The sequence below is a fragment of the Rhipicephalus sanguineus genome, chromosome 4 (assembly GCF_013339695.2).
Source record: "Rhipicephalus sanguineus isolate Rsan-2018 chromosome 4, BIME_Rsan_1.4, whole genome shotgun sequence".
NCBI lineage: Eukaryota > Metazoa > Arthropoda > Arachnida > Ixodida > Ixodidae > Rhipicephalus > Rhipicephalus sanguineus.
This window is the reverse complement of record NC_051179.1, coordinates 169607460-169624191: the sequence shown is the minus strand read 5'-3', so window position 1 is coordinate 169624191 and position 16732 is coordinate 169607460. Positions and strand designations below refer to the sequence as shown.

The following is a 16732-nucleotide window of genomic DNA, read 5'->3' as shown; positions in this document are numbered from 1 at the left end:
CGGCGGCGGTCATCCTCCCGTCCACTTTTTGGGGTATATATGTTGATTTAAACGTAGGAGTGTTAGTCAGCGCCAATCGCAGCCATGGCGGCGAGTGTAGAACACTCCTTTTTTGCCTGGTGGCGTCACGGAGCACGTGATCTTATTTACGAGCTGGCAGCTGACCAATATTCCCTCGCATACTACCTGAAGGCATTAAGTCTGCAAGGACGAGACCCTCGCTATGAATGAAGGAAGGGAGATGATTTTCTAAGGGCTCGTTTATCTTTGTTAGACACAATATTAATGAGAACTAACAGACAATAACGCCAAGGAAAGTATAGGGGGTGTTATCTGTAGTATTTAGAACATAAATGTGAAGAAAGTAAAGTGGACGAAAAGATTACTTGCCGCCGGCAGGGACCGAACCTGCGACCTTCGTGCTACGTGACGCCACCAGGCAAAAAAGGAGTGTTCTACACTCGCCGCCATGGCTGCGATTGGCGCTGACTAACACTCCTACGTTTAAATCAACATATATACCCCAAAAAGTGGACGGGAGGATGGCCGCCGCCGTAGCTCAGTGGTAGAGCATCGGACGCGTTATTCGAAGGTCGCAGCTTCGGTCCCTGCCGGCGGCAAGTCATCTTTTCGTCCACTTTACTTTCTTCACATTTATGTTCTAAATACTACAGATAACACCCCCTATACTTTCCTTGGCGTTATTGTCTGTTAGTTCTCATTAATATTGTGTCTAACAAAGATAAACGAGCCCTTAGAAAATCATCTCCCTTCCTTCATTCATAGCGAGGGTCTCGTCCTGGCAGACTTAATGCCTTCAGGTAGTATGCAAAGGATTATTGGTCAGCTGCCAGCTCGTAAATAAGATCACGTGCTACGTGACGCCACCAGGCAAAAAAGAAGTGTTCTACACTCGCCGCCATGGCTGCGATTGGCGCTGACTAACACTCCTACGTTTAAATCAACATATATACCCCAAAAAGTGGACGGGAGGATGACCGCCGCCGTAGCTCAGTGGTAGAGCATCGGACGCGTTATTCGAAGGTCGCAGGTTCGATCCCTGCCGGCGGCAAGTCATCTTTTCGTCCACTTTGCTTTCTTCACATTTATGTTCTAAATACTACAGATAACACCCCCTATACTTTCCTTGGCGTTATTGTCTGTTAGTTCTCATTAAAATTGGCTATGCTGTATGTTGTTTTAACGCGACAGCGTTAAAGAGCTCGTATAGCAGAAATTCCGCCGTCGGCGTCGGGGCCGTTGGTTGTGGGCGAAAAATCATCATCTTGTCCGAGACCGAAAAATCGAAAAAGCTGCAAATAAAAATCTTGGGTCCGAGTGAGAATCGAACCCAGGCCGTCTGCATGGCAAGCAGGTGTTCTACCACACAGCCACGCCTCTGCTTGGAGCTGCACTGAAAGTAACCTTGATGCTTCCCAAAAATACGCGTCCTGTATACAGGTGTCACAGTACGAGATGTAATATCGCAGTAATGTTGCGTGGTACAAGCGTACATTGCCATCGGGCGTCACACCATGTCATTGTCATAACGACTTCGTGGTTTAAAGACAGCCACCCATTACAAAAGGCACACACATTCGCCCGTATACTTTAGACAACAAATACCCAACAATTATTATTATTATTATTATTATTATTAATAATAATAATAATAATATTATTATTATTATTATTATTATTATTATTATTATTATTATTATTATTATTATTGTTGTTGTTGTTGTTGTTGTTGTTGTTGACTCAATGCCCTTCAAACGGCCCTTCGACATATGGCTTTCAAAATGGAGGTATTATTTCGATAGCAATTATATGGACAGTCTCGACGGGTTTTTGACGTCGCCGTCGCCGTCATGTCCTTACGGTATGAAGTCCAAATTGATAAGATCATATTCAGTCACAGGACATTGTCGGATGTCATCTTCAGTCACATGAACATGATCATCTTCAGTCACATGAACGACATTGTACGTTCTACCGTGGGTAAAAGCGCTCGAGCAGGGGTGACGAACGCGACCAAAGGAGAGTTCAAACGAGCCGGCTCATTTCCGCCGCTCGGAGGGTGCATGCCATAGCATCACCCCGCTTGGGAGGCCTGCCGTCGAAGCAGACAGGAAACGCCCGGCCCGTTTTTAACGAGCCTCATAAGACGCGAGGGGGGGGGAGTGTCACGCGAAGGGCAACATTGAACTTTGAAACTAAGCGCCAGTCTCGATATCGCTGGCGCGCGCGCATTTCGAAAGCCATCACAGCGGGTAGCTCGTACACCCTTCTACGTGCTGCGCTCAGAACGCGAAGTGACTATGCGGAGAGCATCTCTCCCTGTAGCGGCCGTATTACCAGCGTTTTGCAGTTACGCGAGTTCGGACACAAAACAGTTAGCTGCCAGCCTCACTTCGTGTAACACTACAATTTGTTGCTATCGCATTCATTGCTTCGCTCTTGCGGTGAAACTGTGACTTTTATGAAAAAAATTATTAAATAGTGTTCGTTTAATATATATGGCATATGTTTTCTGGCAATATGTATCCAGATTTACGTTAGGGCCACCAACATACCCACTGAGTCCAGGCGCCTTCTTGAATACAAGGAACGGTGTCCTGCGCAAAATAATACAATGGGTAAAAATGCATCGAAGCTAGGTGAACACTGTAGCATATCACAAGCGCTATCAAGCTGAGTATAACTGCAATGCCCTTGGTTTCCACGTGTGACCTGGCGAAAGCCTCACGTGCTTATGATAAGCGAAAATTGGCCATTGGCGTCAGCGGCCTCAACGAGAATTTCAAATCTGCATCACATTATCAGGATGCCGTCATATGACGCCATCTTGACGTCACAGATCACTCAATTTTGTGACGCCGTCATAAAGTCAGATAACGCACGTCACTGATGGCGTCATCACATGGCATTGTCACTTGGTCAAAGGTGGACCGATCACAGAGGCAGTGCAAAACCAGGGGCGGTGCAGAAAGCTTGCAAAGCCTCCGATCCTGGAGGCTATGCAAAACGAATTTAAGTGCAGAGAGCTTTCGCAAGTGGCCGGGAGAAGAGCCATACATCCACTGTGAAGAAAACGAAGAAAAAGGTGGCTTTCACTTTAAGTCGTTTTGGGCGAATGCAATTAGGTATTCTATGAGTTTTTGAGCACTGTTGCGTCATAAGATATAAGGAATGTGTGAAAGACGTTAGCCACGTTATAAGCATGTTGGTTACTCCTTGGATGAACGAAAAAGAGACCACATTCATGCGGGCAACATGGAGTATAAAAAACGAGGCAGGCGGTCTGTGTGGAGAGGTACCTAAAGCTGTGCTCAAGTATTACCCGCAGCCGTTATCCGGACACTCCAATGAGAGTAAAACAGAGAGATATCGCCTGGGCAACCAGTAAAACGTTAAGAAAATGCGATCTCTGTCGTCGAGTCCTTTCTCAGGGCGCCATTAATACGCTAGTTGCCGTCTAAAGATGTTAAAAAAACATTGCTTCCGCGTGTTTAATGCTTGTTGTAAAGCTTTAACTTTGACTTCTAGAACGCCGAAGTTTTATTTGCCATTTCCAATAGCGGTGGTCCAAAAGCAGATACAGGGCACTGCACTAGCTTAGCCAGGTTAAAGGGAGGGGGGATGCGGGGGTGGTGTGTTCTAACTCCAGGAATTCAGGAGTTTTGCATGGTAATACATTCACGCGCACATTCAAACGCACGCGCGAACATACACAAAGAATGGATTAACCCCCCCATTCCCCGAGAAGAATTTCTCGCTAAGCCACCTGGGCACTGTACAGTTGATTATCATCTTTCGGCGCTCAGATAGCCTTGCGGGTGCTCGTTTCAACTCCAGTCGTCCGTGAGTTTCGCCGCGAGGGCTTTGCGCCTCCTCTTTTCAGAGATGGCGTCACGGTGCGCGAGCAGGCCGGCCGCGTCCGGCGCGACGCGAATGGTGCTTGGCCGACACGAGATTTGCAATGAGGTTCAGTTCAAAACAGGTTCATTTCGACTCAGCAATTTTTCAGGCATGCGTCGCATCGCCGCTGCCGGTAGCCGTTTTGTGCTTACACATGGCCTTCATGATGGGACAGCCAGCCATTTTTATTTAGAGAATGACAGTGATGCCCTCGATATGCATGGACTCCGAGATTCGAGACGTCATTGTATGTCTGTCAGCCAAAACTCCGAGAGCACGCGAAAAGCTGCGTTCTGGGAACAGTGTACGTCCACGGTTCTTGTGGCTACATCTATGGACTACCAGTCGGGTGTGCTGGTTTCATACATGCATTCGGAGTAATATAAGAAACTTTTCCTTGATATGCTTAGCAATCATACAGAGCCCAATTGTTTAATAAATATTATGCCTCATTTATCGTGCCTTTCACTCTGTACCGTCTATTTGATTGTCCTTACCACACAGTGCTCTCGAGCAGCGCACTGCCTGCAGAATCGGCTCACATTCAACGACACGCTGGCACTGGAGCCAGTGCCACAATACGGTAAGACGGCCCATTTGTCAATGCTATGACATAACCACCAATATGCTATCGCGTAATATCAGTTGTCATTAGAGTGGAGCTCTGCTTGAACTCTCATAGCGAATACTCTTTTACAGCTAACGCGATCGGTCGATATTGCCTAGACCGTCCGCGCTTCATTGTGACGTCACACGCACCAACAATCCGGAACGAAGTCATTGTTGCGGATATGTGTTTCAATGCATCATGCCTTCAGTGTCACCGTGCTTAATTCATTCGCAAAAGCAATAGTGGTATACTAGTGCTTAGTACGTACTATGTGTGTAATTTCTCTTGCGCTAATGTCAGACACCAAGCAATCAGATACTCGAGTTGGTTGAATGCTGGGCTCAGTAACGCGTCATGCTATACGCAACTGCCCGAGCGCATGTGGCAAGCACGCTCAAGTTTCTTCGTAGACTAATTCACATGTAGATCAATCATTTGAACAGCACTATATGATTGCAGAGAGGGTTTATTAGGTGGCTGGGAATACATGGCTTGCAAGCAAAAACCAACAGATATTTTATCCTAGTCTGGAAATTACTTCCGCCGACGATTTTACAGGCGCTCGACAAATGTGACAACAGTGCATTATATGATACTCTGATGACTCAACGCCGAATTTATGTCTTGTGTCTGATGTCGAATTTATGTCGGATATTCTGATGACCCAACGCCGAGTTCCAGAGACTGGAACGAAAAAGTTCCAGTCTCTGGACTCATCACTGGCCTATTTCATGAGGGACATTTTCGTTTCGAATACTGTAATACGTTATATTCAATAAATATTCAACTTGCTTGTGTCACTCAGTCTGTGGGTGACTTTAGCTCAAAAGAATGTAGTACTTACAATAAATGGTACGTTTGGAAATCGTTCCTGGCATAGATCCAGTAAGTCGCAAATGCTCCGAAGAAACTGAAACACAGTAAAATTGAGAGATGTAGTAACGCTGTACTTAGACGTGTATTAATTTAGTGCATATAAATGAGGACTTATTGTTGCTCGAGGGGATCATCTCCCTGGTCCAACAACAACCAATTGTATGCCTGTATAGAAAGATTTGAAAGCTGTAATTTGCTTTTGTAAATAAATGCATGCTTAATTTTACAATAGTGTGATCATCTATTCTCGTAGAGGTGGGAACCTAACTACTTAGCTTGCAAATTCGAGCAGGGGAACATCCACAATCGTCGCGAATAAAGAAAAAAAAGTCTAGAAGTTGCCGTCACGTTGACGTAGAAAAAGGCTGAAGAAGTGGATGATGTCATGTAATAGCGGTAGGTGCTCAAACGTAAGCATATGGTCCATCGCGTCTGGTAGCCTTCATATCTAAATCATCCTCGTGCTTGCGCATTTCACAAAACTTGTGGTGCCTCTTTCTTTTTCACCGAGGCATCGACAGGCCCCATTACTTGTATGGTAGAGAATTTTGTCAAACTACATGATGATTACGGTAGTGGCCTCTGCAATCCGCAGTGCGCAGATTTCATGTTTGGATGAAAATTCCCTAGAACCTCCATGTCATGTGCTAAACAGTTTCGCTGGTCATCAACCTTCACATGCGATAATATTGGATCCTTTTCTTTTGTACGAACATTTTGCTGTGACTCTGCAGGAACCTCCAAAATAGAGTTACCCAAAGACGTTGATTTCGACAGGTTGCGCTTTGCCATCCCACGCAACTGTAGTGACGACAATTTAATTACAGTACAATACTTACAATTACGAATGAGAGTGGTAGACTTGTCATATACTAGAGCGAACAACCGGGAAATTTCGACTGTTCCCAATTACGGAGATGCACATGATGCCGCTCAAAAATTTGTGCACTTCTTGGTGAAACCATGAATACTACCGACGCGGATGCTTGTTGAAGAATAGGACTAGGCATGCTGATGTGAAAACTAATTATTCGCCCTGCTCTTTGAGACAAACAAAATGTCACCTTGGCAAAAGCCAAGCGGAGACGTCTTTAAGTCAGTTACATTAGTTCCCACTCGTGCAACCGCGCATTGGTCAATGGAATTTTAGCACCGTTATGGGAAACAGCTGGGTGCTGTTTTAGCTAGGAAACGCGATGTTTTTGATAGAGACGCCTGAGGGGACACAATGGCGAAATTCTTGCAGATGGACCGAATGGTCAAAATCTTGGATGAGTGCCTAACACGAGCATTAAAAATAAAGCATTAGATGACCGTCAAAACACCAAAGGGACAGGCAACATCGTAGATGTCATCGCCAGCGGCGTCGCCAAAGCGAACGTTGAAAGAGGACGTCACAGACGAACACATTTTGTGACGTCATCAGGACGTCGCTGAGGGTTTACGTCGTCATTCAGGGCAAGTGCTAACACGTAACTAACCAATAAGGCTATGATAACTGTTAGTGCTCGAGCAAGTGAAGGAATTTAGCCAATCGTAAGAACGATGAAAGCTGTTTACGAAGTTGTGACGACATATTTGCACAGCGCAACATGAGCGAGGATAGATGAAAGGACACAACAGCGGCGCTGACATCAAGTAGATTTTATTAGCGAAAGCGCTAGAAATATATAAACATGATAACATCACACATCAGTGCATAGGCACAACCTTTGGCATGTCAGCCAGATAAGCAATTTTCGTTTTGGTAAGGGCAACAGAAGGCATGCTTACAGAGAGGTCAACCAGCTGTTGCATATAATTAGCTTTATTGATTTCACGTGTCAGCTGCTCGCAATATTTCGAGACAACGGTGCACTTTTCTAAGTTCGGTTCACAACCGCGGTTTCTACAATGAATGCAAAGGTGGCCTTGAACAGCTGTGTTAACTTGATAATAATGGTGCTTGAAACGCTCATTCAAGCATCTGTACGTTTGTCCAACGCACCTCTTACCACAATACAACGGGATCAAGTCCACAACACCCACTGCGCTTGCTACAAACCGCTTTTTATGTTTTGTTGTGCAAAAGCATCCTCCGTGTGGTGTGAGCATTCACGCGCTTACAGAGCACTGATAGTTTTTCAGGAGAAGAGGACAAAATTTTGACATCTACCTTTTCCCCTATCTTTTTCAAGTTGTGCGAATCTTGATGTAGGTAGGGGACCACCACGACTCTCTTATTATCGCTGGCGGCAGTTTGCTGGTGCTTGACCTCCTTGTTTAATCGTCCTCAGCGTTTTTTCTCCTACCTATACCAGCACAAGCTCAGGAAACCCAGCACTTGTCAGATGGGAGTGGCCGTACGACATCCTAAGAGCATTGGTGAAGCAAAGATTTGCATTGCCTCTTTTTACGAGCTTTGAGCGAGCTGCAGTTACAGTATAAGTGGCTTAAGTCCTCGGTACTTAAGCCACTTATACTATATATTTCACGCATAGGTGATCGCTACAGATGCTCAATCGCAAGTCTAAAAACCTTAACGCGGCATCCTGCGGCAGCTCATGCGTCAGGATTAGTGGTGACATGCACTCTTTGAAATGACATAATGCCTTTCAAACAGCAGCTTCGAAGCCCCTTTCATCACAATCGAAAAGCAAAAGAAATCGTCGACAAAACGCAAAACATTGACGACATTTAATATTTAAACATTTATTGTTTACTTCAACTCAACTCCGGTGTTGTGGCCTTTCATTTGTCCTAATTCACTTTGCGCGGTGCAAATATGTCAATTCTAGATCAGTAACTAGTCAAGCTCCCGTCCTATCAACTTGTGAAGACACCTCACGTGGCAGAAATGAAATGTTTTGGGCGATTTCTGATGGTTCTCGCCTCAAAGGTTTCGTTAAAAAGCTGGTCACTAACCAATGTCAAAAAACAAAATGACGTTAAATAAATGCCTCTCCAACACTGACTTCTCGTACAAGAGCGAATTTTACAGGCAAGTTTTCGGTACCGCTATTGGAGCATCCATTTCAGTCACGACCGCAAATGTAACAATGGAAGTAATTGAAAACAAGGTATTGGAATCATTTCAGCCGAGACCCAAGATCTGAGATACGTCGACGACTGCTTCTGCGTTATAAAGAAGAAGGACGTGCAACTTTTCCTTGACTGCCTAAAGGGCATCAAGCCTTTCATCAAGTTCACTGTGGAAGAAGAGAAAGACGGTTGCCTCCCTTCCTTAGACGGAAGTGTAAAGCGTGCTCCTACAGGCCTCGCCTTCACAGTGTACCGAAAGCCAACTCACTCTGGTAGATAGCTTGACTACGAGTCAGTTCATCCGGTAGACTACAAACGCCCAGTGGTTCGTTCTTTATTTCAACGAGCCATTCGTGCCTGTTCTGGTGCAAGAAGCCTGCAGGAGGAGCTCCAGACTATGGAAAATGGCCTCATCAGGGATGGATATCCTAAATATTTTATTAAAAAGGCAACTAAGTTCACCATGCACAGCAGTCAAGCCATTGAACATACGGCGTCAACACTCCAGCGTGCAGGGATTCCGTACATTCACGGCGTAAGCGAAGCCCTAGCTCGCGTGTTTAGAAAACGTAGTGTGCAGATCGCACATGTGCCAGCAAGCAAGCTTAAGGGTGACTTGCTAAATGTGAAGGATCCTCTTCTTCGGCAGCGTTTTCCTGGTGTGGTCTACAAGATTCCATGAGCCGACTGCGAATCGACGTACTTTGGCGAGAGCGGAAATTTCTGCAAGCATTTGAAGCAGCACAAGAATGGCGTCGCCAGGGGCCACACAGTGACAAATGCACACGCAAAGCATTCCGAGAAGACGGGCCATGAGATAAGCTGGGACAACGCGCGCATCACGGCTACGGAGAAGAATTGCACAACGAGGCTCAATATGCTAGTATGACCGCCTGAACAACAGCGGACTAGTCAGCGCAACATCCGTGAGCGCAGAGACAACGCCTGACGAGCGTTGTTTGCGCCAAATGATACAAGAAATCGTACAAGAAGAGGTGAAGAAGCTCGTTGCCGCGCCAGATGACTGAGCAATTGTGTCAGTCACAGAAGTTGTGTGTCAGGAGATAAGGCAAGCGTTTTCGCTTCCCGAGCCGAACATAGACACTATTAAACCAACGTATGCAGACATCGCCCGTCGACAGCCATCGAAAGAGCCGACACCGCACCAGTACCACCAGCAACAGCCGCCAAAGCGCCTTGGTACTACAGGGAAACTTCGACGCCGATGCGACCACCACTTCACAAAACCGACATTTGGCGCGTCCCTGATTACAGGCCCTTGTCCTATCATTTTGGGGAAGCAGGCCACATCGTTCGGTGTTGCCCTTATCGGATCGCAGGGTAACAAGGCTTTCCGTCGACTATTCCTCGACGCCATTTCAATGGAAGACCTAACATCGACACGAGTATGACGACCACGCGGGATGATTCTCCTGTGTTCCGGTCGCGCTCGCCCTCTCCTGGACGTTACTCCTCCTCTAATAGGCGTAGCAACGGTAGCACCACTGACATGGCGAGAGGGAGATCTCCCAGCCCACGCCGGGAAAAAGAAAAGCAGCGACCTCAGCGGGGAAGGTTGCGAATCGTCAAAGAGCTGAAAATCCCCCATTACTGCTGAACGAAAAGCCGAAAATTGGCAATGACTCGACGACGGATAACATTGTTGCCGCCGACATTACACTTACGATTGACGGTCACGACGTGACGGCACTTGTCGACACTGGTGTGGACTTTTCAATAATGAGTGAGAATCTTGAAAATAAGCGCAGGAAGGTGAAAATGGAATGGCGGGACCGCAGATTACAGGAGCTGGAGGGCTACTCACACCTACTGGAAAGTACACGGCAAGAATGAAGATAGGGGATTCATCATTTGTGGCAACTTTCGTAATTCTTTCCGAGTGTTGTATACAGGCAATTTTAGGGATGGATTTCGCTCGTGAATACGGTGCCATCGTTAGTATACCGGACGGTGTGCTGACCTTTTCAGCGGATCACAGCGCAGCGCTACAGCGCAAGTCCCTGCGTGTCATCGACGACGTAACCTTACCACCGTTATCATGCCGCCTTGTTTCTGTCACGTGCAACACGCGGCATACTGGAGAATGTATCGCTGAACAGGTATCGACGCTTTTACTCTCTCGAGGTGTTGCAATTGCCAGAGGTCTCGTCTGTGTAGTGTACGGGTAAGTAGAGGTCCTGTTGACGAACTTCAGCAACGAGCGTCGACACCTTACAGAGGGCACCACAGTTGCTTACTTCGACGAGATTGTAGAGTTCCGGGAGTGCTTTGCAGTGCAGCAGGAACAGACGCGAGCTGCTTCAGCATCGCCACCTGTTGGCGGGAGCATGGATTTATCAGCAGCGCAGAGGCAGGGTCTTGTAGATCTCCTGCAGCAGTTCGAAGATTGTTTCTCATAGACCTCGAGAGTAAATCAAACGCCACTGACGAAGCACCGGATTATAACGGAAGAGACGGCAAGGCCAATTCGACAAAACCCATAGCGCGCAGCGCCGAAAGAGCGCGAAGCAATCCAAGAAAAAGTGCAGAAAATGCTCGACGATAATGTCATCCAGCCGTCGAAAAGCCCTTGGGCATCGCCGGTAGTGCTGGTTAAAAAGAAAGACGGCAGGCAGGCAGACAGGCAGGCAGGTAGGCAGGTAGGCAGGCAGGCAAAGAACTTTATTTTGATCCGGAGACGACGCTCACCCTTAGCGGGCGACATCGGCGGGCCACACCGACGACGGGACGTGCAGATGCATCTTCTGGGCCATGTCTTCGGCTCTCTGGATAGCCCTTAGATGGTCTTCTTTCTCGTTGCTAGTGAGAAGGCATCGCCTGTCTTCCTCCGCAGAGGGAGACCTGGGGCTCTCGTGCAGTGCAGGACAATGCCACAGCATGTGTTGTAATGTGCAACGCGGTTATTTACGCTTCAGTGTCGACTACGGCAAGCTAACCGCATGACAAGAAAAGACGTATACACATTACCGCTTATCGACTATTCACCTGAGAGGCTGAGGCATGCACGCTCCTTCTCGTCGATGGACCTCAAAAGTGGGTATTGGCAAATCGAGGTCGATGAGCGAGACCTAGAAGACTGATTTTGTAACGCCTGACGGGCTTTACGAGTTTAGTCTTGCCCTTCGGGTTGCGCTCAGCTCCAGCAATATTTCAGAGACGGACGGATACCGTTCTGCCAGGCCCTTAAGTGGCAAACTTGTCTGGTATATCTCCACAACGTCATTGTTTTCCCAGAAGCATTTGACGAACACCTAAGAAGGCTGCTAACGGTATTTCGAGCAATTGGTCTGCCGGCCTGACACTCAAACCTGAGAAATGTCATTTCGGTTTCAAGGAACTGCAGTTCCTGGGACATGTTATGTATGAGCCATGAAGGTGTTCATCCAGACGCCGACAAGGTCGTGGCTGTCAGAAAATTTCCTGCCCTACCGGATAAGAAAGCAGTGAGACGTTTTCTCGGCCTCTGCGCATACTATCGCAGATTTATTGCCAATTTCTCGCAAATGGCGCCGCCCTTAACACGCCTAACGAGAGAAGACGTTCCCTTCGTATAGGGCGACGATGAACAAGCAGCATTTGACGATCTGCGACAGCGCCTCGACATCACGTGTGCTTGCTCACTTTGACGAGGACGCACCATGATCCACACAGATGCCAGCAGCGTAGGTTTAGGCGCTGTACTCGTCCAGTGGCAAGACTCAGCAGAGCGCGTGATCGCATACGCATGTAGGACGCTGTGCCGAGTTTAATTACTCCACAATGGAAAAGGAATGTCTTGCTGTCGTATGGGCAGTCATGAAGTTTCGCCCATATCTCTACGGCCGTTCCTTCCACGTAGTCAGCGACCATCACTCTCTTTGCTGGCCAACCAACTTGAAGGACCCATCTGCTCGGCTAGCACGCTGGAGCTTACGCCTTCTAGAATTCAATATGACGGGCGTGTATAGGTCGGGAGGGCAACACTCCGACGCCGATTGCTTATGCAGGTCAGCGATAAAGCAAGACGATGTCCCAGAAGATGATGGCATGGCGTTTGTAGGAGTAGTCGACATGACCATGATTTCGTGTAAGCAGAAAGAAGACAGCGAGTTGATCCCCTTATTATTTTTTTAATGGCCGGACTACAAGCATCCCTAGGACATTTGCAAGAACCCTGCCATCATTCTTCTTGCACAGTGGTGACCTATATAAGAACTTTTCTTCCAGCGGAAGCGCCCACCTCCTATTTCTTCTTGATTTTGACTAAGATGTACTTAACAACCGTTTGTTCGTTGACCCATTTTGCTCTCTTCATGTTCCTTCAGGTTACACCTATGATTTTTGTTCTCATTGCTTGTTGCGTAATTCAAAATTTAGGATCAACTCTGTTTGTAAGCCTCCAGGTTTCTGATCCGTTGTTAAGTACCGGTAAGTGCGGCTGTTATATTCTTTCTTCTTAAGGGATCTTGGTAAAGTACCACTAATGATTTGAGAATACCTGCCGAATGCGATCCACCTCATTTTTTATTTTTCTAAAGACTTCAGTCTCTTGTCTCAGCTCCGTGGTCACTACCTGTCATATGTGGACTTGTTCATTATACTTCGAGTACCTCGCTACCTATCGCAAAGTGCTGTTCCCTTCCGGGACTGTTGCACATTATTCTGTTTTCTGTATAGTAACTTTAAATCTACCGTTTTCTTTTCATTGTCTAATTTAGTAATCACTAGTAGCAATTCATCCCCTGAGTTACTGCTCAATGTAATGTCATCAGCGGATCGCAGGTTACTAAGGTACTCTCCATTACCTCGTATCCCTAACTTTTTTTCCCATATAGGGTGCTCAAAACCTCCTGTAAGTGCGCGGTGAATAGCAATGGGGAGATCGCGTCTCCCTGCCTTACACCCTTCCTATTGGAATTTTGTAGCTTTCTTTATGAAGGACTATCGTCGTTGTGCAGCCGCTGTACATTCCTTCCAGTATTTTTATTTATGGTTCGTCGACGCCCGCGATGTCGGTCCCATGAATGATAACCCGAAATCGAGGGCCTCAAGATAAAGGCGTTGCCAGCTTAAAAGCGTTGCCTCACCGGGGCGCTGATGTTCGTCGCATGTTGCAAATACGTCAACCAAAGGTCATTCTCGCAACTTATGAGCACGCTACTCTTCATATCATACGACAGTCGTCCCGTGATGCCCATAATGTAGCAGACCGCAAACAAGTTGGAAGCATTGATAGATCGAATCAAAGAGCAACACTAAAAGCAGGCGCTGATGTTCCCTGTGGCCAATGCACAAATAACGAGCGGGTTTTATTGCGATAGCAATTATGTGGACAGTCTCGGCTGATTTTTGCCGTCGCCGTCGCCGCCGTCATGCACGGTATCCATATATATATATATATATATATATATATATATATATATATATATATATATATATATATATATATGGTGGGGTGAAATTCAATGGATCCGGTGGAAAATGCGGTAGAAAAACAGGTCGACAAACGTGCGAAACACAGGTTTTACTAACGTTTCGGCAGGAGGGCCTGCCTTCGTCAGAGTGAATGGTTACAGATATCACGCAGGGCACATTTATAAGCCGCTTCTTTGCGTATCACACGGCTAAGTCGTTATCAGTCGTTTTAGTTTAAGAAACAAGATTATACATCACCAAAGGCACGTGGCCGCAGAGCACATACAACTGAACACGCGTATCATTATACAGTAGTGAAGTGGCACGTATTAGATACCTTAGAACTTGTGTGCAATGAAGTAGGTCTACAAGATAAACTGCGCACGCAGTCGCTCACTTGGCCATAAATGCAGCGGGATAATCGCAGTCGAAAGACATTCAGCAGGCCTTTAAAAAAAAAGTTAGAGAGATAAAAAGAAAATAAAAAAGCACGCAAAGCGAAATGGATGCGAGTAAAATCATGAAGCGATAAAGGCCACGGACATTAAGTACGTAATAACTGACAATAGGTCAAGATCATGCAAAAAATAGACACCAGCCAGTAACACAAAACGGCGATTTACTAAGGCAACATGGAAGTAAGCGTACCCGGGCTCTCGTTCATGCCGTCAGAAAGCGTTTTGAATTTATGAATTAGGAATGACTCTTTCACTTCACGTTCATGATGGGATTTAAAACTCTTCGATCAGCCGGCTTCGGCCGATGATCCGACCGCTTTACCATCGGCTAAACGTTGGACACCGGCTTCACAACGTGACAAACACGTGGACATGTTTATTAAAGCAGTACAGCGAGATATCATTCAAGCTTATAACAAACCCCAGTCTTTTCGTCGAAATCTATCGACCCTAGAAATAAAAGCCATAGCAAATCTTGGCGAACGCACTGACATCACAATCAAACCTGCCGACAAAGGGGGTGCCATTGTTGTCATGGACACGACCAAATATATCGCTGAAGCGAACAGTCAGCTTGATGATAGGTCGTTTTACAAACGACTCGATGCCGACCCGACAGAGAATTATAAAGCAACGTTAGACAGCACAATAAGAAAACTGATAAAGGAGAAAAAATTAAATGACAAGGCAGCTTCTCTGATCCCTTTTAGTCCGGCCGCTGGTAGGTTCTATTTGTTGCCGAAAATTCATAAACGCAATAACCCTGGTCGCCCAATTGTTTCCGGCATAGGTACCGTGACAGAAAACTTGTCGCGTTACGTAGATAGCCTAATAAACCAGATACCCCCTACGTTCCAGTCATTTCTGCGAGATACTAACGACTTCCTTTCCGATATTACCAACCTTAGTGTACCTAACAACTCTCTCCTTGTCACTCTCGATGTTACGTCTCTCTACACAAACATACCACACTTGGATGGTATAAAGTCCGTGGTTGAGGCTTACGATCACTTCGCTCTCAACAAGTCCATTGATAGCTCGACTATAGCTATATTACTTGAAATGATTCTTCAGTACAACAACTTTGAATTCAATGGAGTGCATTATGTTCAAGTAAGCGGTACGTCTATGGGTACCATGATCGGGCCAAGCTACGCGAATATATTTATGGGATCTCTTGAGAACAAGTTCTTGTCGGGTCGTTCGCTAAAACCTTTTTACTATAAAAGATTTATTGATGACATATTCATGATATGGTCACATGGAGAGGCGGAACTGTTGTCTTTTATTTCGGACTTTAATAATGCTCACCCTTCCATTTCCTTTTCGCACACATATTCACCAGAGACTATTAACTTTCTCGATGTCACAGTATGTCTGAAGGATGCGAAATTAACCACTAAGCTGTACCGCAAGCCGACTGACAGACAGAGGTATTTACATTTTCAAAGTAACCACAAAAACATTGCAAATCCAGCATACCTTACAGCCAGGCCTTACACTTTAAGCGAATTTGCTCTGAGCAATCCGACTTCGATAGCAACTGTAACCAACTACGCGCTGCACTTCTTAAACAGAAATATCCGGCCAAGTTGGTCGATGACGCAGTGAGGCGCGCCGACGCACAAGACCGTGCAGCACTCTGCGTCACCAAAGAAAATCCAAAAAGTCATTCACAGGTTAACTTGGTTTTAACCCACAACGCATCGGCGCCTAACGTGGCATTTATTCTACGTAAACACCACAACATACTTATGCAGAGCGAACGCCTTACAAAAGCGTTTCCAGAACCACCGCGTGTTGTCTACAGACGAGGCAAAAATTTGCGGGATCTGTTAACTTCCTCCAAAACCAAACAGAACAATAACATCCAGACGGTTGGTTGCCATCCTTGTAAAAAACCCCGCTGTAAAGTGTGTGCGCACATGACCACGACAACACTGGCAGTCAGTACTGCGACTAACTTCAAATTCAAAATTAAGGGCAATTTTACTTGTGATACTGCAAATGTCGTATATTTACTAGAATGCTCAATCTGTCATGTACAATACATAGGTCAAACCGAAACTGCTTTTCGATATCGTTTCAATAATCATAAAGCTCATGTGCATGCCCTTCCTAACTTACCAATTTCAAGGCATGTCACTGAGGCAGGTCATTCTTTCAGTAACACTATGGCTACAATACTGGAATCGAGTATTAAATCCCATCATGAACGTGAAGTGAAAGAGTCATTCCTAATTCATAAATTCAAAACACTTTCTGACGGCATGAACGAGAGCCCGGGTACGCTTACTTCCATGTTGCCTTAGTAAATCGCCGTTTTGTGTTACTGGCTGGTGTCTATTTTTTGCATGATATTGACCTATTGTCATTTATTACGTACATAATGTCCGTGGCCTTTATCGCTTCATGATTTTACTCGCATCCA

General features: G+C 46.0%; 1 non-coding gene across 1 annotated transcript; it reads left to right on the top strand.

Annotated features, from left to right (window-relative positions):
• Positions 1-1000: 1000 nt before the first annotated feature.
• Positions 1001-1072, top strand: Trnat-cgu (transfer RNA threonine (anticodon CGU)). The gene has a single exon. It is a non-coding gene; the product is annotated as a tRNA-Thr (tRNA).
• The last annotated feature ends 15660 nt before the right edge of the window (positions 1073-16732 follow it).